This window comes from Arachis ipaensis, chromosome B6, assembly GCF_059453495.1.
Source record: "Arachis ipaensis isolate K30076 ecotype BB chromosome B6, ASM5945349v1, whole genome shotgun sequence".
Lineage (NCBI taxonomy): Eukaryota > Viridiplantae > Streptophyta > Magnoliopsida > Fabales > Fabaceae > Arachis > Arachis ipaensis.
Genome location: NC_142441.1, coordinates 105,958,695 through 105,981,035, shown reverse-complemented (window position 1 = coordinate 105,981,035; position 22,341 = coordinate 105,958,695). Strand labels below are relative to the sequence as shown.

Below are 22,341 nucleotides of genomic sequence, written 5' to 3'. Positions count from 1 at the left end.
ATCAGTTCTTAGCTGAATTCATGCAAATCTGTGACACTGTTAAGACCAATAGGGGTGACCCCGAGGTCTACAAACTTATGCTTTTTTCTTTTGCTGTAAGAGACAAAGCTAGGACATGGTTGGATTCACAACCTAAAGAAAGCCTAAACTCTTGGAAAAAGCTAGTCAATGCCTTCTTGGCAAAGTTCTTTCCACCTCAAAAATTGAGCAAGCTTAAAGTGGAAGTCCAAACCTTCAGACAGAAGGAAGGAGAATCCCTCTATGAAGCATGGGAAAAATACAAGCAATTGATCAGAAGATGTCCTTCTGACATGCTTTCTGAATGGAGCATCATAGGTATCTTCTATGATGGTCTGTCTGAACTATCCAAGATGTCATTGGATAGCTCTGCTGGAGGATCTCTTCATCTGAAGAAGACGCCTGCAGAAGCTCAGGAACTCATTGAAATGGTTGCAAATAACCAATTCATGTACACTTCTGAAAGGAATCCTATGAATAATGGGACAACTTAGAAGAAGGGAGTTCTTGAGATTGATACTCTGAATGCCATACTGGCTCAGAATAAAATATTGACTCAGCAAGTCAATATGATTTCTCAGAGTTTGTCTGGAATGCAAGCTGCATCAGTCAGTACTAAGAAAGCTTCCTCTGAAGAAGAAGCTTATGATCCTGAGAACCCAGCATTGGAAGAGGTGAATTACATGGGAGAACCCTATGGAAACACCTATAATCCTTCATGGAGAAATCATCCAAATCTCTCATGGAAGGATCAACAGAGACCTCAACAAGGTTTCAACAAAAATAATGGTGGAAGAAACAAGTTTAGAAATAGCAAGCCTTTTCCATCATCTTCTCAGCAACAGATAGAGAATTCTAAGCAAAGCCACTCTGACTTAGCAACCATTGTCTCTGATCTAATCAAAACTACTCAAAGTTTCATGACTGAAACAAGGTCCTCCATTAGAAATTTGGAGGCACAAGTGGGTCAGCTGAGTAAGAAAATTACTGAACTCCCTCCTAGTGCTCTCCCAAGCAATACAGAAGAGAATCCAAAGAGAGAGTGCAAGGCCATAAACACGTCTCACATGGCCGAACCTGGAGAGGAGGAAGAGGCAGTAATCTTCACTAAGGAAGACCTCAATGGACGTCCACTGACCTCCATGGAGTTCCCTGATGAGGAACCATGGGAATTTGAGGCTCACACTGAGACTATAGAGATTCCATTGAATTTACTTTTGCTATTCATGAGCTCTGATGAGTATTCTTCCTCTGAAGAGGATGAAGATGTTACTGAAGAGCAAGTTGCTAAGTACCTTGGAGCAATCATGAAGCTAAATGCCAGGTTGTTTGGTAATGAGACTTGGGAGGATGAACCTCCATTGCTCATCAAAGAACTGGATGACTTGACTAGGCAGAGATTACCTCTGAAGAGACAAGACCCTGGAAAATTCTTAATCCCTTGTACCATAGGCATCATGACCTTCGAGAAGGCTCTGTATGACCTGGGGTCAAGCATAAACCTCATGCCTCTCTCTGTAATGGAGAAGCTAGGGATCATAGAGGTACAAGCTGCAAGAATCTCACTAGAGATGGCAGACAATTCAAAGAAATAGGCTTATGGACTTGTAGAGGATGTATCGGTAAAGGTTGAAGATCATTACATCCCTACTGATTTCATAATCCTAGAGACTGGAAAGTGTATGGATGAATCCATCATCCTTGGCAGACCCTTCCTAGCCACAACAAAAGCTGTGATTGATGTTGACAGATGAGAATTGATCATTCAAGTGAATGGAGACTCCCTTGTGTTTAAAGCTCAAGGATATCCCTCTGTCACCATGGAGAGGAGGCATGAAGAGCTTCTCTCAATACAGAGTCAAACAGAGCCCCCACAGTCAAACTTTAAGTTTGGTGTTGGGAGGCCATAACCAAACTTTAAGTTTGGTGTTGAACCCCCACATTCAAACTCTAAGTTTGGTGTTGGGAGGTTCCAACATTGCGCTAAACATCTGTGAGGCTCCATGAGAGCCACTATCAAGCTATTGACATTAAAGAAGCGCTTGTTGAGAGGCAACCCAATCTTTAACTATCTATATTAAATTTCTATTTTCTTTTGTTATTTTATGTTTTCTATAGGTTGATGATCATGTGAAGTCACAAAAATAATTGAAAAAGCAAAAACAGAAGGAAAAATAGAATGAAAAACAGAACACCCTGGAGGAGAAACTTACTGGCATTTAAACGCCAGTAAGGGTAGCAGAATGGGCGTTAAACGCCCAGTCTGGCACCATTCTGGGCGTTTAACGCCAGAAATGGGCAAGAAGCTGGCGTTAAATGCCAAAAATGGGCAGCAGTCTGGCGTTTAACGCTAGGATTGGCAGCAAGGGGCATTTTGCACGCCACATGGTGCAGGGATGAGAAATCCTTGACACCTCAGGATCTGTGGACCCCACAGAATCCCCACCTATCCCACCTCTCTCTCTCTTCTTCACCCATTCACCAATCACCTCAATACCTCTTCCCCAAAAACCCCTCACCTATCAAATCCCACCATTCTCTTCACCACTCGCATCCATCCTTCATAAAACCCCACCTACCTCACTATTCAAATACAAACCACTTTCCCACCTAAACCTACCCATAATGGCCGAACCATACCCCCTTCTCCACTCCTATATAACCCATCTGCACTCCTTCATTTTCACACAACATACACACTACCTATTTCTTCTTCTTCTACTATCTTCTTTCTTCTTTTGCTCGAGGACGAGCAACCTTCTAAGTTTTGTGTGGTAAAAGCTAAAGCTTTTTTGTTTTTCCATAACCATTAATGGCACCAAAGGCCGGAGAAACCTCTAGAAAGAGGAAAGGGAAGGTAAAAGCTTCCACCTTCGAGTCATGGGAGATGCAGAGATTCCTCTCAAGGGTGCATCAAGACCACTTCTATGAAGTTGTGGCCAAGAAGAAGGTGATCCCCGAGGTCCCTTTTAAGCTCAAAAAGGGCGAATATCCGGAGATCCGACATGAGATCCGAAGAAGAGGTTGGGAAGTTCTCACCAACCCCATTCAACAAGTTGGAATCTTAATGGTTCAAGAGTTCTATGCCAATGCATGGATCACTAAGAACCATGATCAAAGTGTGAACCCGGACCCCAAGAATTGGCTTACAATGGTCCGAGGGAAATACTTAGACTTTAGTCCGGAAAATATAAGGTTGGCATTCAATTTGCCTATAATGCACACCCATACACTAGAAGGGTCAACTTTGATCAAAGGTTGGACCAAGTCCTTATGGACATCTGTGAAGAGGGCGCTCAATGGAAGAGAGATTCAAGAGGGAAGCCGGTTCAACTAAGAAGGCATGACCTCAAGCCCGTGGCTAGGGGATGGTTGGAGTTCATCCAACGCTCAATCATTCCTACTAGCAACCGATCTGAAGTTACTATAGACCGGGATATCATGATTCATAGCATCATGATTAGAGAGGAAGTAGAAGTTCATGAGGTTATATCCCAAGAACTCTACAAGGTGGCAGACAAGTCCTCTATTGTGGCAAGGTTAGCCTTCCCTTATCTCATTTGTCACCTCTGCAATTCAGCTGGAATTGACATAGAAGAAGACATCCTCATTGATGAGGACAAGCCCATCACTAAGAAAAGGATGGAACAAACAAGAGATTTCCACTCATGGACAAGAGCATGAGGAAACTCCTCATTATGAAATCCCTGAGATGCCTCAAGGGATGCATTTTCCTCCACAAAACTATTGGGAGCAAATCAACACCTCCCTAGGAGAATTAAGTTCCAACATGGGACAACTAAGGGTGGAACACCAAGATCATTCCATCCTCCTCCATGAAATTAAAGAAGACCAAAGAACCATGAGAGAGGAACAACAAAGGCAAGGAAGAGACATTGAGGAGCTCAAGCACTCCATAAGATCTTCAAGAGGAAGAACAAGCTGCCATCACTAAGGTGGGCCCGTTCTTTAATTTCCTTGTTCTTTATTTTTTGTTTTTCAAAAATTGTGCTTTATGTTTGTGTCTTTACTACATGATCACTAGTGTTTAAGTGTCTATGCCTTAAAGCTATGAAAATGAATCCATCACCTTTCTTAAAATGAAAAATGTTTTTAATTGAAAAAGAAAAAGAAGTGCATGAATTTCAAATTTTAAAACAGTTTAATTATTTTGATGTGGTGGCAATACTATTATTTTTCTGAATGAATGCTTGAACAGTGCATATTTTTTAATTTGATTGTTTATGAATGTTAAAATTGTTGGCTCTTGAAAGAATGATGGAAAAGGAAAAATGTTATCTGATGATCTGAAGAATCATAAAATTGATTCTTGAAGCAAGAAAAAGCAGTGAAAAGCTTGCAGAAAAAAAAGGATATATGCGAAAAAAAAAAGAGAGAAAAGAAAAAAAGAAAGAAAAAAGAAAAACAAGCAGAAAAAGCCAATACCCCTTTAAACCAAAAGGCAAGAGTGATAAGAAGGATCCAAGGCTTTGAGCATCAGTGGATAGGAGGGCCCACAGGAATAAAATCCTGCCTAAGCAGCTAAACCAAGCTGTCCCTAACCATGTGCTTGTGGCGTGAAGGTGTCAAGTAAAAACTTGAGACTGAGCGGTTAAAGTCGTGGTCCAAAAGCAAAAAGAGTGTGCTTAAGAGCTCTAGACACCTCTAATTGGGGACTCTAGCAAAGCTGAGTCACAATCTGAAAAGGTTCATCCAGTTATGTGTCTGTGGCATTTATGTATCCAGTAGTAATACTGGAAAACAAAATGCTTAGGGTCACGGCCAAGACTCATAAAGTAGCTGTGTTCAAGAATCAACATACTTAACTAGGAGAATCAATAACACTATCTGGATTCTGAGTTCCTATAGAAGCCAATCATTCTGAACTTCAAAGGATAAAGTGAGATGCCGAAACTGTTCAGAGGCAAAAAGCTAAAAGCCCCGCTCATCTAATTAATACTGATCTTCATAGATGTTTTTGGAATTCATTGTATATTCTCTTCTTTTTATCCTATTTGATTTTCATTTGCTTGGGGACAAGCAACAATTTAAGTTTGGTGTTGTGATGAGCGGATAATTTATACGCATTTTGGCATTGTTTTTAGTATGTTTTTAGTATATTTTAATTAGTTTTTATTATATTTTTATTAGTTTTTAATAAAAATCACTCTTATGGACTTTACTATGAGTTTGTGTATTTTTCTATGATTTCAGGTATTTTCTGGCTGAAATTGAGGGACCTGAGCAAAAATCTGATTCAGAGGCTAAAAAAGGACTGCAGATGCTGTTGGATTCTGACCTTCCTGCATTCGAAGTGGATTTTCTGGAGCTACAGAAGCCCAATTGGCGCGCTCTCAATTGCGTTGGAAAGTAGACATCCTGGGCTTTCCGACAATATATAATTGTCCATACTTTGCCCGAAATTTTATGGCCCAAACAGGCGTTCCAAGTCAGCTCAAGAATTCTGGCGTTTAACGCCGGAACTGGCACAAAAGCTGGAGTTAAACGCCCAAACTGGCACAAAAGCTGGCATTTAACTCCAAGAAAAGTCTCTACACATGGAAGCTTCAATGCTCAGCCCAAGCACACACCAAGTGGGCCTGGAAGAAGATTTCTGCATTAATTACTTATTTCTGTAAAACCTAGGCTACTAGTTCTCTATAAATAGGACCTTATACTATTGTATTTTCATCTTTGGACATTTAGTCCCTAGACCTTGGAGGCTAGCCATTCGGTCATGCTTACACCATTATCACTTTTGTATTTTCAACGGTGGAGTTTCTACACACCATACATTAAGGTGTGGAGCTCTGCTGTTCTTCATGAATTAATACAAGTACTATTGTTTTTCTATTCAACTCAAGTCTATTTCTTCTCCAAGATATTCATTCGCACCCAAGAACATGATGAATGTGATGATTATGTGACACTCATCACCATTCTCACCCATGAACGCGTGACTGACAACCACTTCTGTTCTACATGCAAACAAGCTTGAATGTGTATCTCTTGGGTTTCTAATCTAAGATTAGAACCTTCGTGGTATAGGCTAGAATTATTGGCGGTCATTCTTGAGATCCGGAAAGTCTAAACCTTGTATGTGGTATTCCGAGTAGGATCTGGGAAGGGATGACTGAGACGAGCTTCAAACTCGCGATTGTTGGGCGTGTGACAGACGCAAAAGGATCAATGGATCCTTTTCCAACATGATCAAGAACCGACAGATGATTAGCCATGCGGTGACAGCGCATTTGGAACATTTTCACTGAGAGGACGGGAAGTAGCCATTGACAACGGTGATGTCCAATATAAAGCTTGCCATGGAAAGGAGTATGAATGATTGGAAGAAGGCAATAGGAAAGCAGAGGTTCAGGAGGAACAAAGCATCTTCATACGCTTATCTAAAATTCCAACCAAAGAATTACATAAGTATCTCTATCTTTATTTTATGTTTTATTTATCTTTTAATTATCAATTCTCCATCACCATCTGAATTCGCCTGACTGAGATTTACAAGGTGACCATAGCTTGCTTCAAGCCGACAGACTCCGTGGGATCGACCCTTACTCACGTAAGGTTTATTACTTGGACGACCCAGCGCACTTGTTGTTTAGTTGTGCGGAATTGTGACAAAGTGTGATTCACGTTTGAGAGCTCCAAGTCCTTTGGCGCCATTGTTGATGATCACAATTTCGTGCACCATATGTTCACATGAAGGGATATAAACATGTCGAGGAACTTTGAGTATATTCTCTTTTCTACACCACCCTTGAGTCTTTGGGGAAAGGGTGCATAGAGGTTCAGAATCTCCTTCTGTGTAGTTTTGGTTCCTTGGTGACCCTCTTCTTGTTTTTCTACTGAGGTATCTCCAGGTTGTTCTAATGGTTTGTTCAGCTCTTCCTCAGTCCCCTTATCACTTATAGTGACCATCTTGCAATCTTCCCATCTTACTTTCTTTGCTTCACCTCTCGGGTGTTTCTCTGTGTCACTTGGGAAGCTATCAGTAGGTTTGGGAATCTTCTCAGAGAGGTATCCCACTTGAAATTCCAGCCTCTTGATGGTGTCTCCCTAGTTCTTGATATTGGCTCGCACCTCCTCCTTGAACACCTTGTTATCTTGAATTTCCTTACATATGCCTTCAAGTAGATTCTCAATCCTTGAGAGTCTATCTTCGGATGATGGTGAATTGAGATTGGAGGGATGAGAAGGGATATTTTGGTTTTGGTATGGATGTTGAGAGGTGCTGTTAGGTGGGTGCTGATATGATCTCTGTGTGGAATGTTGGTGAGCTGCATTGTTGTTGGGGTTGTGGCATCTCTGATCTTGGCCTTGATCTTGTTTATTTCCCCACCCAAAGTTTAGGTGGTTCTTCCAACCAGGATTATAAGTTTTGGAGTATGGATCATGGGTCTGCCTAGGTGAATTTTCAATGTAGTTGGCTTGTTCCTGATCATCCTCTGCTTCTTCATTCACTCCTTCTTGAGCTGCTACTGAGGTGGTGATTGCTGCTATTTGGTTCCTCTCCATCTTCTTGGTAAGGTCAGCCAACTGCTTGGTGATCATCTTGTTTTGAGCCAGCAATGCATCCACGTTGTTTAGCTCCATCACTCCTCTAGTGTTACTTCTTTCAGAGGCATAGAAGTAGTCATTCTCTGCTGCAGTCTCAATGACATCTATGGCTTCTTCAATGGTCTTCTTCTTATTCAGAGATCCCCCAGATGAGTGGTCCACTGCCTTCTTTAATTCGTAAGAAAGACCTTCATAGAAGATGTGTAACTGCACCCATTCATTGAACATATCTGGCGGACACCTTCTTGTCAAGTCCTTAAACCTCTCTCATGCTTCATATAGAGTTTCACCATCTTGTTGCCTGAAGGTTTGTACCTCAGCTCTCAACCTGTTGATCCTTTGAGGAGGATAGAATCTCGCCAAGAATTTGTTCACCACATATTCCCAGGTTGTTAAACTCTCCTTCGAGAAGGATTCCAGCCATTTAGATGCTTTGTCCTTGAGTGAGAAGGGAAACAGAAGCAGTCTATAAGTGTCAGGATGAACACCATTAGACTTCACAGTATACATATCCTCAGGAAGGTGGTTAGATGTTGATTGGGATCTTCTTGGACACTTCCTCCAAATGAACAGTTGTTCTGAACGAGGGTGATGAGCTGTGGCTTTAGTTCAAAGTTATTGGCATGTATGGTTGGCTTTTGGATGCTACTTCCATAGTTTCCTGGGTTTGGATTTATGTAAGATCCCAGAACTCTTCTCTCTTGCCCAGCATGATGCACTGGACCTTCTCTGCCATGGTTGTGAGCTTCTTCTTCATGATGATTCTCCATATTCTCATCCATGTCTGGTTCAAAGTACTCTTCCTCTTCCTCAGCACCAATAACTCTCTTTCCTCTTGCTTCCCTCCTTAATCTAAGGAAGGTCCTCTCAGGTTCAAAATCAAAGGAAGTTGAAGCCCCGCTTCTTCTACCTGTCATACAACCAACAAGGCCAAAGCAAAAGGGGGATAGAGAGTATTCTTGTAAAAAAAATGCTGTTAGTGTGAGTGATGCAATATATCAAACAGTTAGTGGGTTAGTGAACTGAATTGTGACAATTAAGAGAATATCTCAAACGGGTAAGGGTTAAAGGGAAGAAAATAACTGAAACTGAAAGTAAATTACTCAAACAGAAATTAAATCAACAAAAGAAAGAAAAAGTGCTCAATCTAGTTATCCACCAATTTAATCATTGTTGATACAAAATTAATCCCCGGCAACGGCACCATAAACTTGATGCACGGAAACTTGTCTCTCAACAGATTTCCCTCGGCAAGTATACCGAATTGTCGTCAAGTAAAAACTCACAATAGAGTGAGGTCGAATCCCACAGGGATTGATTGGTCAAGCAATTTTAATTGGAGGAATGTTCTAGTTGAGCTAAGCAGAATTTGATTTGAGAATTGCAGGAAATTAAATGGCGGGAAAGTAAATGGCAGAAAATGTAATTACTGGAAATAAAGAACTGAATGTAAATGACGGAAAGTAAATTGCAGAATCTTAAATGGGGAATGGGGAAGATGAGCATAAAAGTAAATGGCAGAAAGTAAAGAGAATGGGTAAGATCAGAAATGGGGAGTTCATTGGGCTCAGGAGATGTTATATTCTCCGGATCAAGTTCATTTTCATCTCTTCCTCAATCAATGCATTCATTGATCTCCTTGGCAATCTTAAGTGATTGAATTCCAATTCCTTGGTAATTCAATCTCTCAAATCTTGATCAATATCCAATTCCTTGGTCTAATTGCTCATGAGAAGAGATGAAGTATGGTCACTGATTATACCACATGTATTTCCAAATCAAAGTATTGGGAGAATTATATGTCACTATATCCGTCCAAACCCCAATTTGGTCCAACATGAGAAAGCATTTCTAGCATGATCTCTTCATTCCTCTTCCAAGGTTACGAAGAGATCCAAGTATGAATAGCTTCTTTTCCAAGACAACTACCCAATTGGATGAAGATTGAAAGCTTTCTAGTAAAATCAAGAGAAAAGAAAGAAGAAGAATAATAAAAACTATTATTGATCCATCAAATTACAACAGAGCTCCCTAACCCAATGAAAGGGGTTTAGTTGTTCATAGCTTTGGGAATGAAAAACAAAGATGGGAAATACATTCTAAAAGTAACACTAGAAGTTGCAGAGAACGTAAAATTATACAGAGAGTAGTTCTCCTAATGCCAAAAGCTCCCTTTCTAGTTCAAAACTACTCCTATATATACTACTCTTCTGATCTTCTAGTTGGCACTTCAAGTCTTGGATATGGGCCTTTGGATCTTTGAGTTGAAGCAGTTATCATCTTCAGTGGGCTTAGCTTTGCTTGCAGAAAAAGTGTGAGTTAGGCATGGACATTAGTTAGGACGTTAGTGGTGTTAACGTTAAGTGAAAATGTGGGTTCGAGAACGTTAGTGACGATCACCTTTTTCACTAACGTTCCTAACCCAAAATGGTCCACGTTAACTTTAACGTTAGTGGCACTAATGTGACCACTAACGTTGCCTCTTGGTCCTTCGCAAACGTTATTGGTATTCACCTTTTCCAATAACGTTTGCTTGTTGCCCTTCCTCCCTACGTTAGAGTCCACGTTAGTGTAGCTAACGTGACCCTTAACGTGGGCATGCCTCAGCTTCGAGAGCGTTAGTGACACTTACCTTTGTCACTAACGCTCCAAACGCCCCTTCCCACATTAGTGCCTCACGTTAATTGTATTAACGTGACCACTAATGTGGTGGTGATTGCCATCTCCAACGTTAGTGACAAAGGTGAGTGTCACTAACGTTGGCTCATCATTTCTTTCCTCCATGTTAATGTAATTAACGTAGCAACTAACGTGGCTAATAGTGGCTTGGTCCAACGTTAGTGACAAAGGTGAGTGTCACTAACGTTGGCTCTTTCTTGCTCCTCCCACGTTAGAGTTCACGTTAATGTAGTTAATGTGACTCTTAACGTGACCAATTGTACCTTTTGGAATGTTAGTGGAATTCACTTTTACCACTAACGTTGGGGGCTTTCTTTTTCCTCCACATTAGCTTCCACATTAATGTAGTTAACGTGGACACTAACGTGGGCTATGATGGCTCACGAAGGCGTTATTTGTGTTCACTTTTCTTATTAACGTTGCAAGCTAGCCTCCATTCCACGTTAATGGTCACGTTAGTTAGACTAACGTGGCTATTAACATGGCATCTTCCTTGCTTCCTTTGTCCTGAAATCAAGTAAGTAAAGTGCATCAAAGCTAGGTTCTAACTCATGAGATCATGCATCATCCATTTTATCATTCAATTCATGCATAATTCTCATAAAATCATGTAAAATTCACGATGTTTGCTTGAATCAAGATGTAAGTGATTATCTACCCAAAACTTGCTTATTAACTAAGAAAATGCATGAAACTACCCTAAAACAATAAAGAAAAGGTCAGTGAAACTGGCCAAAATGCCCTGGCATCAGTCGCCATCCAAGCCGTTCAGCATGGAGAGAGGTCTAAGACAAGGAGATCCGCTCTCTCCTTTTCTATTTGTTCTTGTTGTTGATGTCCTGCACAGGATGGTGGGTGAGGCAGTCAGGAATGGGTGTATTTCTCCACTGATGGTGGGGAGAGACGGCATAGAGTTATCGCATCTCCAATTTACAGATGACACAATCTTATTTTGCCCACAGGAAACAGAGACACTGGTGAATTACAAGAGACTGTTGCATTGTTTTGAGTGGATGTCGGGCCTGGGCATTAACTTTGATAAGTCAAGCTTGATCTCGGTTAACTGTGACCAGGACTGGGTGACGAATATGTGTGGTTTGTTGGGATGTGCAGAAGCTACTCTACCTGTCAGGTACTTAGAAATTTCTCTAGGTGCAAACCCTCAACTGGTGAAGACCTGGAAACCAATCTTAGACAATGTGGAGGATAAGCTTAGCTTATGGAAAGCGAAATCACTCAATAAAGCTGGTAAGTTGGTCCTCATAAAATCTATTCTTAATAGCTTTCTAGTGTACTACCTGAGCTTGTATAAGATGCCAAAGGCGGTTGTAGAGAAGATAATTAGGTTACAGAGAAGGTTTTTTTGGAGTAAAAAGGATGGAAACAACGGTATACCACTAGTGAGATGGGATATGGTACAAGCTCCGAAAAAGTTAGGTGGTTTAGGTGTGGGGGATGCTTTAATCAGAAATGCATCGCTTCTATTCAAGTGGTGGTGGCACTTTTTTGAAGAAAGATTGTCTGTTGTGGAAGAAGATTGTATGTTCTTGCAACCATTTGTTGTCAAAACAGCCATTACCGTCAAGAGGTGGCCCTTGGAAAGACATTTGCCAGCTTAATGTTAAAGAGCAACAGGTAAGAGATATGATGATCAGTGGTTTGTCTATGGAAGTGGAGAATGGCAGACGTATTCAATTCTGGGAAGACGATTGGTTACAAAGTGGCTCTTTGAAAGATAGTTTTCCTATACTCTTCTCTGTGTCAAATTAACAAGGATCTGTCATTGGGGACTATGGATTCTGGGATGGGCTAGAGTGGGTTTGGAACTTTCAATGGAGGAGAGAATTATTCCAATGGGAGCTGGAGCTACTCAATCAACTTCATGAGTGGCTGCGGTTGGCTAGACTACCATCTGATAGAGAGGATACAGTTATATGAAAATTTGACAGAACATGTGTTTTTTCTACTAACTCTTTTGTGCAGATGATACAGAAGGAGACTCTCTCGGAGGATATCACAAGCTATAGTTTCACCAATACCATATGGAGAGGATTGGTTCCTCCAAGAGTTGAAATGTTTGCTTGGTTTGTCTTAGTAGGCAGAGTCAACACTAAAGAGAGACTCAATAGACTAGGAATTATACATGATGGTGATAATATTTGTGTTCTGTGCAAAAAAGAAATAGAATTTGTGCATCGTCTGTTTCTTGGCTGTGAGTTTACATGGCAGGTGTGGTGTGCTTGGCTGACGAGAGCTGATAGAACTTGGGCTATTCTGGGAACTATCAAAGAGATGTTTGAGAGCTGGATTGAAGCGTCTGGTCGTAACTCGCAGCAAAATAAGTGGCTGATAGGGTTCTTTGTGGTGATCTAGAATATCTGGCTGGAACGGAATAGCAAAGTTTTCCGGAGCTGCGAGACAGGTGTTGATGAAATCAAAAAGAGGTCGTTTTTGAGCTATAGAGAATGGTGTGGTGTTGATCCGTTCGGTTGTTAATGGCAATGTCGGAGATGACAACGGATTAAACCCTGCTGTATGGTGTTTATTGTCCTGTTTATTATTGTTTATTTTTCACATGCTCCACTTTAATGTGTTGAGTTCTCTTTTTTCAAAAAAAAAAGAGAGGAAGAAAAAGAGAGAGAAGTTTGGATAGATATATAGGAATAGATATAGGATGAAAATATATAAAAGATTAAGTAACAAAAAAATATATCTGTACACACAGAAAATTTTGTTAGAAAATATTAGAAAATTTTTAATTGATCCTATTTTGTTAGAAAATGTTAGATATACCGATTTTATTTTGGTTGTATTTAAAGTCACCAAATGACAAAAGTTGATTTGTTTTCACATTTTTATATTTTATGTTTTTTCTCCAAGAAAGAAAGAGTCTATTTCACATGCTACTATTAGAGATTCTCCTAATTAATATGGTCCAATCTTAAATTTGTGGTAGCTTTTGCAATTCGCAAGTTATAATGAAAAAGTAAATAATTAATTCTTCAACTAAAACAACAATGAAAGCAACTTACATCCTAATTTGTCATATTCAAAATCAAAACCTTAGATACTTGTACCATTACAGAATTTAAAAAAAGTTAATTAAAGAATTTAGTTAATAAATATCTTAAAAATTTTAATTTTTTTATATTTTTAATACATTTTGAACATATTAATGTATTAAAAATATAAAAAGGTTATTATTTTATGAGGAGAGCATTGCAGTCTAAATGTTAATTTTAAATAAGAGTGTTTGCAAGGTTATGACAATATAAAGACACGCAGTTCAGATCGTGTGTACAAGGTTTTAAATTCAAACTATATTATCATCAATATATAAAGAGTTGAAAGTTGAAACAATTTTCCAAAGACATATTGAGTATTGACCAACATAGCCCAAGTATTTTCCGGTTTTTATTTTCGAAAAACGAACAATAATTAAGTAGGCCCACGAATTATGATGTAGTGGCAATATTTAGCATATGCAACAGGTTTCATGGAAGTCCAATACTCTGAAACAATAAACTCTAACAAGACTTAGGATTATTGGATTAGCCGTTGTCTCCCAACCAGAAAACTTATCTATACAAGAATGCATGACCCGCAACTGAAGCTTGGATGAGATCATAGATTTGACTGCCTTTTAAAGAGCTGCACCAAGTTCAAATTCAAGCTAAGATTGAGATGAGATTTAATAACCTTTAGTGTGTGAATTGTGTATTTATTAATAAATTTGAGCATGTTGGCAACTATCGCATCACAGCACAATCGAATTTGACATGATTTACAGTTGAAACCTCAATGTCTTCAGTTGGATTCTTAATTTAGAGAGCACAGCTCCAAGAAATATCAATCAGAACCGCCCAGGGGGCATCATATGAAAAACTCATACAAATGATAACACCCTAAATCTACAAATATAAGCTCATGAAGTTCACATCGTATTTATAGACAAAAAATGTCAAGCAGTTTCGTGAACACGAACGTGATACAGTAGTCTCCGGCAGAAAATTGGCTCGGATGGTGAAGTGGCCTTCGCACGAGCACATAGAATGTCGCTTGGATTATGAATCACTGCTGCGGCTAATAGCGTGTACTCTCCCGGGACAAGAAAATGCAAGCAAAAAAAATGTTTGACTTGTTGAAGCGGGGGAATTTCCCCACTGATGTCACTTAGAACACCTGAAAAACATTTATTATAGCAAAAACATAATACAGTGTTAGAAAAGTTTACAAATGCATGCCAATGGCCGAAAGTGGAAAGCAATTATTATGGATGTTACCTGTCCATAAAACAGTTGCTTTGGTTTCATCGACACAATTCTCCCCAGCTACATCTCTGCATGTAATATTGAAATTGATTTTGATCATATCCTTTGTGTTATTACGAACTAGAACCTCCATTGGCTTCATTTCATGTGCAATCACTGAACCTTTGGAAGCAGAAGATTCGCCGATATTAGATTCTTTATCAGGATCAGGTTTTTCTGATTCAACATCATGTCTAGTGAGCCAGAACATGAAAGTCAGTGGATCAGGCATCAAGACATCCATGATTGATGTCTGCAATGCTGTCTGGATCGCGTCCTTGATATTCAACTAGCCAGAGCTATTGCATCCCGAATGCCACCGAACCTTGATCCTGGAGATAAGGTTCTTGATACAAGCATTAAGCTCGGCTTCTTTTGAGAGAAGGGTGTGCTTCTGCCAGCTGCCTGATTGTCCCTCATGAAAAAAGAATCATCAAGAACAGGTAATTTGAAATGCTTGAGTGGCACTAAAACCCTTGCCGAGCAATCCCTATTGATTCTTGTCTTAGGATTGCTGTGTTCAACAACATCCTAATCAGCAGAATGATTTCCCTCTTTGCCAGATTTGTCTAGTTTGATGGAGACATTGATTTCAAACTCTATGTCAGTTGGATTAGATAACTCGAGTTTAAGAAATCTCAGTCCCCAACTTCTTTTGGAAGGATTTATCTTCACCAATCTCTTCATGTTTGTTGTGGAGTCAAAATGTCCTGTGAAATATAGATCATCAACCTTGGGAAGATTTTCACCAACATGGGCAAGAAATTCCATTGAAAGAAGCTGAGCCTTTACGAAAGACAAATCCTGCAAAACACAAATCTATAGAGGAACAACAAGGTGTTTGCCAGGGGGCACAGTAGATGCATTTGCTGGAGTATCTCCAGTGGTTTGAAGTGGTCCTGAAACAAAAATGGAAAGAGAATTATTACCATTCGCCTATAAAGAATGCCAAACTGCCACATGCTGGAAGATCCATAGTGTAACACCCTAATTAGCCTAAGCTTTACCTCGCGTCATAAAGCAAAGGTTAATCAGAGATTATGACATTTCTAAACTCATACATAATATATATATAGAAAGAATAGTATAATCGAGAAGCCCGATGAAGGATATAGCTCAAAAATAGGATTTCAAAAACACAAAACGTACTAGCAAAGCTACTAACTTAAAGCACAAGAAACAGATGGGATACAACAAAAGATAAGTATATAATATCATAAGAAACTAGCCACGGCTCGCGGAGTTTAATCCGGCTAGCCATATATAGACCAAAAAGGATCAGACAGTAAAAATGGATTATACAATTTTGTTCTCTAAAATACAAGCCTCTAGGCAAAACCAAAATACAAGAGTGAGAGACATACATAAACTAAACCAAAAGACTCAAAAAGATGTCTGGATCCTCCGCTCCTGTCACCAACCAGACATCTCACCTAGGTGGGTTGCGACCTGCATCTGAAAAATACAACAGAAATATGGTATGAGAACCGGAGGTTCTCAGTATGGTAACAGTGCCCAATGATGTAGGATATAAGACCCCGGGACGCCAAAGACAATCCTAGACTTCATATCCATCACAAGATTAGATCTTAAAGCACACTAAAGCAAATAAGCATAATTATACAAACCTTAACACAATTAAATTGGGTAATCTATCTTAGGAGATTTCTATTCTAACCAAACAGCGCTGCCCTACAGCCTTCACCAACCAATCCTCCATGCGATCCTATCGCCACAGCCTTCCGAACCTCCTCAATCCCAGTAGAAAACACAGATAATATACAATGCAAGTAAAACACAAGTAGAAGCATATAAGGCAAATAATTCAAATAGCAAATAGGCATGTTATACAAATAGGCAAGCCAATTCAAGTAGTCAAAGCATACAAACAGATAGAAAATGCATATGATGAATGCCTGTCCTACTGGCTGTGATATCATATTGTCGGTTCAACTGCCAACCCGACACATCTCCATGGAGACCTCGCCCTTCGGAATCCTCATGTGGGAACCCCCGAGATATAGTGCTCGGATCACTGTCCAGGTACTTGCACCTGCACGCCCTATAGATCCGAAGGGATGCGAACGGGATACTCTTGCCACAGACCTCACATCTCAACGCCAGCGGGATGAACCACCGCCCTTACACCGCCACTGCTACCTCGACAGGCGAGATCCAACCACCGTCCCTCCCGAGCGCATAGCGTCTCATAATCTCAATATAAAATAATAGTACAGTGGTTTTTCAGAAAACATTTTCAATACATCAGTGATTCCTCATCACACATTCGAGTCCTCGACTCATCTCAACCACCACCAATTCACATTTCCAATTATGAACTCAATGGTCCCTCAGTGCACATCTCATACATCAACATTTATCACATACCATCACACCATCCTCAGCATGCCAGAAACCTAGGCCTCCGTTTTCTAAGTTTTCCGAATAATATCATCTAAAGCCATTAAATTCTTTCCCAATGTTCTAAATATCCAAAACTAGGCCCAAGAGTCCAAAATTGGTATTAGAGAAGCTTGCAACCTTGTTGGGAATGTAGAATAGTTGAAAAAAAAAGTAAAATTTGAGAAACAGGACGTGTGCGTCCGCACGTCCTGGAGAGTTTTAAAATGTGTGCATACGCATAGGAGTGTACGTATGCACAGGTACCAAAATTTACAATGCCTGTTCACTCGCATAACCTGTGCTAGCGCTCCCAACAGACTGGCTTCCCCAACGTGTGCATGCGCACAGGTCTGTGCGTACGCACAGGTTGCATTTTTCTCCTTAGTGTGTGCACACACAGGTCTGTGCGTGCACACAAATTGCAATTTTTGCAGATGTGTGCGTCCGCACACGGCTGTGCGTGCGCACATACCAGAAAACACAAAATTCTGCAACTCTGCAGAATTTCAGATTTTCAACACCAACTTTGAATGATCATAACTTCCTCTAAAAAATTCCAAATTTCACAAACTTTATATCGATTTAAATGGTTTTCAAAGATCTTTAATTCTAGATAAGTTTCATCGGGTTTTGAAAACCGAGGCAAAAGTTATGATCAGACAAAGTTCACCAAAAACCAACTTTTACCCAATTTCAAAATTTCCATAATTTCTTGTAATACACAAACAAAACTATACCAAACCATTTCAAAACTCTATTTCTCATCAAAATCAACCCTTTGTGTCATTTTACATCAATCTTACCACATTTTCCTTCATCTTTCATCATTCACAACCTCAACATGAATATATCACATTATAATCAAACTTCTTTAACATTTTCCCAACTACACTATCAAATCATCAACATTAACATCACATATATCAACACAATCCACTTCTCAACATCACAATTCGTCCACCCTCATCAGATCATTATCAATCATCATAACCAAATTCAACAATCATCAATTTGTCATAAATCATCATATACCATCATTCAATCAACTCAACAACCATTCAAATCCAAACCTATCCTATGGGTCACTAGCCTAAGTGTCCATGAATATTATATACTACATAGAGAAAACCGAAACCATACCTTGGCCGATTCCCTATATTTACCGAAACCTCAAAATCGCACAAGTTGAGTTTTCCACCACAAGTAAGCCACCAATGTAACTCCAACAAGCTCCAAACTCACAATAATCAAACTATATATGCATAAACCATCACAAATCAACCTAAGGTTCCATTTAAATATAATGTCACAAGGATTTAATGTCTCTTACCTTTTCCAACAGATTTAATAGCCAAAATCCAATGCTAAGCAAGGACTAGAGCAAACCTAAATATCCAAAATCACAAAAAATCATTTAACCCAAAGCCCTAAAAATCCGAAATTTTGGAGAGAAGAACTGAGGGAATTTCGAGCTTTACTTACCAGTTTCTTACATGGGTTTTGTAGAGCTCTTCACAAGGAACGCGTAGCCATAAACGGTGCGGCGATCGGAGCTCTGTAGCTCAAGATATGAGCTTGAGAAGATTGAAGTGAATAGTGCTCAATCTCTTCTCCTCTCCCTCTTTCAATTCTGGTGTGTGTGTGTGTGTGTATTTGTGAAAGGGTAGGGTTCATTAAATGAACCTTATATATGTTGGGCTTGGGCCAAACTTGGGTCCGGTCCAATCTGTTAGCGTTTTTAGCCCGTTTGGCCTAACTTCGGGCCAAACCTTTAAAATTAATGCCCGGTTTTCAACTTATAATATTTTTCTAAGGTTTTTTTATGGTTTTCACTTTTTCTCGTGCAGTTCCGGGCAGACTCGAACCAGTTCAACTGTCGGTTTGCGGTTTTTTACGGTTTTTTGCAAAAAATACATTTTCTGACTCAGAAAGATCTACTAAATCTAAAAATCACTTTTAAATCCTCAAATTCTCACTCTAACTTTTTGGAGCATAATTTGGGCAATATAATCACTTAATTAACCGATTGATTAGTTGCGGTTCTTACACATAGTGAACCGTATTATATCCACATATAGGGACTGCCCATGATGGAATAATATACAAGAGAACACCGATGTAACCTAAGTAGCACATGTACTGACATGGACACTTGACCTAACATGGACAGAGACACTAACTCTTCTAATAGCAGAATACAAACACCCATTTGTATATTAAAAACTGTTCAAGATGTCTATATATTCAAAATTTACAAGCATCAAGGTGCAAATATACCACTTTGTAAGCTCTTCACATGGGACATATGATTAATACTTTCAATAAAAAAATTATGGGATATCAATACTTAATATTGGATCATGTCTGATGTGTGTCATATTCTGTTTCTGACTTTCACACACTGACGTGTAATGGACCAGCCACACACCAATAAGTTGGCATCTCTGGAGGAGAGGAAGACAAGGGGAAATTGAAAAAGAGAAAATGATAACGATTCAAATATTGAGGTCCACTAATATATCATTTCATCTTAGCATGTTCTGATGCAACTACTATAGACTGATTAGTCTCATATTTTGGATTGAAATAAAGGTACAAAGAAATGGAAGCAAACAGTATAAATTGCAAAACTAAAGCCTACATGGCTACATTGAGAATATCTATGCATATTTGACAAATATATAACTCTAAAAGGGCCATTAACACCGCCAAAAAGGAGGTAAAAGATAAATTGATGAAGAAAGCAAGAAACAATCAGAATCTGTGCTTTTAAGGTGGTACCAGCATAGTGGATCATAAGTGATGGACTGCTTCCATCTTTGATGTGCCTCACATTGCTTCCAGAGACAGCCTTCCCAGCACCAGCATCAGCATCCACTGATCCAACCTGCCAAGCTCACAAGGTCACACGAATTGTCACTTCAGCACTAGGCTTTAGAGGGAGGCAAGATTTTAAAATCTCACTAGAATATGAAATCACAGAATCTTGATTTTTTCCTGACAGGGAAATATGCGCCTGCTCAATTGCAACTGTGCCTGCATTAGCCAGACTTATCCATATATCATGATTTTCAACTTCATATAAAATGATGGCACCATCACCTCCAACAACACGTGATATTAGCAACGGAAGTGGTGGAACTACAGAAATATTTAGAACCGTTACATTCTTCAACTTTGGAGATCCACAAGATCAGAAAGGGTCAAAAAGGACAAGCCCTTGGATGGCCCCAAGAAGCAGATTGTCAACCTCTTTAAAAAAATGCTTAGTAATAACACCAAAATAATGAACAATGCACCCAAGAATTGTAACCGGCCCCACGGATGTTGGAATGCCTGATAAGGTGATCATTTTCGATGAATTTGGAAAGAGTTTTACACTAATGGAAAAGCATCTAAGTTTCCTGAATGAATAGATAGGTATATCAACCCTTAAATCAAAGCCACGTGGGTTTGCCAATTCCACCATGACCGGGATAGGCTCTCCAATAACCCAAATAAGTTCTTGCTTCTTGACATTGATTGGATCTCCTTTACTGAAGGGTGTATAAATGAATGGACCTGAAGGAGCAAAACCTGCCCACCAGTCTGATCTAGATGGATTCCATTTTACAATGTCCATTTGTATCGGGAGGAGCTAAAAAGAATGCAACCTGAAAACAATTAGTAATCACATTGTTACCCTTTGTCCATTTGTATTAAATAGTTATAATGTAAATTGTCAAACTGGAAATTAAATCTTTAACCTTATAAAATAGTAAACACCTTATAAAAGGTAAAGCAGGATCAGCACATCGTGTCCCCGGTGGCAGCCTATCTGCAGAATTTGAAAGCGCATTTGCAAGGCCATTTTGACCAGCAGGAGTTATTAGAGGATAGTAGTGTCTGAGAAGTTGGGTTGCGGCACTCCATGCAGTAAGAGGATCTCCAGCACGAACTGCAAAGAGCAGAATTTCTCTCAACACAACCATTTGGAGGGTACTCCATTAAGACTTGAATAATGAAATTGCTGATTGGTGATAAGTTTTTCCACTATCTTCATTTCCCTTCTGTGAATAATGAATGGTATGAATTATATTAAAAATGAATTATTTTATTAAGAAAAAACTCTTCAATCTATCAATGTTGTTTTGAGTCCCTAATTTTAGTCAAAGCTTTCATGCTAGACTTTTCACCTTCAATAATTTATATGATGTACTTAAAATTCAAAACAAGATGTCGGGAAGGTTCAGGTAGTGCACATGTGATGTGTAAAAGTAAGAAAATTCAAATTTCAAACCAAAATGTATCTATTCAAGGCATAAGATTATCATATATCTTTTTAAAAAAGCAAGGCCTATATGACTAGGCATTTCAATATTCAAAAGAGATATGGGGCATAGAATCAGAATCAGTTCATTTGATGCTAAATCTTTGGAAAGACTAAAAATCTCATTGGATCATGGTGGCAAGTAAGCTCAGCTAGAATTGGAAGCACACCAGAGAATCAAATAAGAGAGGGAAAGAGAATCACCTGGGAATCGTTGGGGTAGAAGGCGAAGCATCGATGCACAAGCGAAGAAGAGTATGACCTACAGGAAGCGTTGAATTGATCAATTACTAAGTTGAGATCAGGGGAGGAAGGGCAATGGCAGAGTCCGACAAGGAAGGGAGAGGATGAGGAACTGAGGATAGACTACTGCTGTCCAGTAGAGATTAGGGGGGAGGTTGCTCTTTATCAGTAAATTGGTATACAAAGAAGAACAATTTTTTAGATATATTTTTCTTTTTGGTATAAAGGGGATAAGAAAGATTAGATTAGAGTTCATGATAAATAAAGCAATTTTTTAGTGTATATGAATAATGAAATGTATTTTGATTTTAATTTTTAATGTGTATTTATATTCTAACATGTATTTTATACTAGTGGTTGATTTTAGTATATACGTAATATAATCTAATTTTGCTTATAACAAAATTCAGAGACATTTTTATCAAGATAATTCAAGTGTATTTTTAGTAATTTATTGTTATCTTAATTAATCTTACCTTTATAATTTTATTATATATAAAAATAATAATAATAAATAGAAATCATATTCTATTAATAAATTATCTTAAGTTTAATAAAGCAATAACTTTTTTCCTTGAATGCCCAAATAACAATATAAATTAAAAATTTGAATAATACGAAAATTTCTATCATTAAAATTTAGAATTAAGTCTAGCCAATAGTGAGTACTGAGTAGTAGCTACTGGAACTCACTCTCACAGTCTCACTCCCTGCTGCTTAGATGCCTGAAAAGACGAATTTGTCCTTACCTTGTTCTTCAGTGTTGCCAACTGAAATTGCAGCACGCTAACTTGTCTTCTCTTCACCATC

General features: G+C 39.0%; 2 non-coding genes and 1 pseudogene across 2 annotated transcripts; 1 reads left to right on the top strand and 2 right to left on the bottom strand.

Moving 5' to 3' along the window:
• Positions 1-209: 209 nt before the first annotated feature.
• Positions 210-317, bottom strand: LOC148562174 (small nucleolar RNA R71). Its single transcript, XR_015888290.1, has one exon. It is a non-coding gene; the product is annotated as a small nucleolar RNA R71 (small nucleolar RNA).
• A 7,493-nt stretch (positions 318-7,810) lies between these two features.
• On the top strand, positions 7,811-7,917 carry LOC148562173 (small nucleolar RNA R71). Its single transcript, XR_015887780.1, has one exon. It is a non-coding gene; the product is annotated as a small nucleolar RNA R71 (small nucleolar RNA).
• Positions 7,918-14,227: 6,310 nt separating this feature from the next.
• LOC107647070 (trafficking protein particle complex II-specific subunit 120 homolog) lies at positions 14,228-22,340 on the bottom strand (annotated as a pseudogene).
• Between the last annotated feature and the right edge of the window lies 1 nt (position 22,341).